Raw genomic sequence first — 820 nt, 5'->3', positions numbered from 1 at the left:
ATGCTAAAAAAAAAAAAAAAGAATTTGAAAAAAGGTTAAGTTTGAGCTGGACGAAAATGAAACATTAAATTTTTGTCACAAACAAACCCCCCCCCTACCTAAGAAAAACACGCAGATTAAACAAAAGAAAAATCTCAACGACAACAAAACAAGCGACACGACCAACCTGAAGGAAATGAAAATGAAAAACGAAATGGAAAGAAGAGACTCGAAAATGCAAATTCTACATCATAATTCTGGGGAGAATCGAAGATTCCTCCTCGGAGCTCAGATCAGATCAAGAGGTTTCAAAAACGGCATAAAAAATTTTCAAATTAGGGTGCGAGAGCTACGAGATTAGGTTGAGAAGTTCAAAACTTTGGGGTTTAGAGCTAAGAAATGAACCAAACCATACCTGAAATGAGTCTTGAAGATTTGGCGTGAGCTTCGTTGAGCTTCGGTTTGAGTTTAGTCCCTGAAAGTTCTCCAAACCAAAGCTTCCTCAGTTCTACAGAGGAGAGAGAAAAATTAATAAAAATAAATAAGAGAAAGAAAATAAAAATGAGAGAGGGGTTTTGTGTTTAAGTATTTCTGTGTATGTATCTTTAAGGTACAGTCGAAAAAAGAAATTTATGTTGAGGTGAGCATGATCATGTGTAAGTGAGCCGCAGGGAGTTCGTGACGTCAGGGATCAGAAAGATAACGTGGCAATATGTGATTGAATGTGACAGTGAGAGTATAATGGTGAAGCGGAGCATGGTGATTGGGGTTGCACGCACGCTCTTCTTGGGCGAAGCCGAATGGATCAGATTTGGATGCAATGAAGTGAGAGGAAGTACCA

At 38.5% G+C, this 820-nt stretch overlaps 1 protein-coding gene across 1 annotated transcript in view; it reads right to left on the bottom strand.

Annotated features, from left to right (window-relative positions):
• The window catches only part of LOC107494232 (histone-lysine N-methyltransferase, H3 lysine-9 specific SUVH1), a 4,898-nt gene extending 4,312 nt beyond the window's left edge, over nt 1–586 (bottom strand). The window contains exon 1 of the mRNA XM_016115286.3: nt 395–586. The gene's annotated coding sequence lies outside the window, so the exon portion shown is untranslated. The remainder of the gene's footprint in view (nt 1–394) is intronic.
• Nucleotides 587–820: the final 234 nt, after the last annotated feature.

The sequence above is a fragment of the Arachis duranensis genome, chromosome 6, assembly GCF_000817695.3.
Source record: "Arachis duranensis cultivar V14167 chromosome 6, aradu.V14167.gnm2.J7QH, whole genome shotgun sequence".
NCBI classification, from domain to species: domain Eukaryota; kingdom Viridiplantae; phylum Streptophyta; class Magnoliopsida; order Fabales; family Fabaceae; genus Arachis; species Arachis duranensis.
The sequence above is the reverse complement of the archived record's forward strand: the minus strand, read 5'-3'. Positions and strand labels throughout refer to the sequence as shown.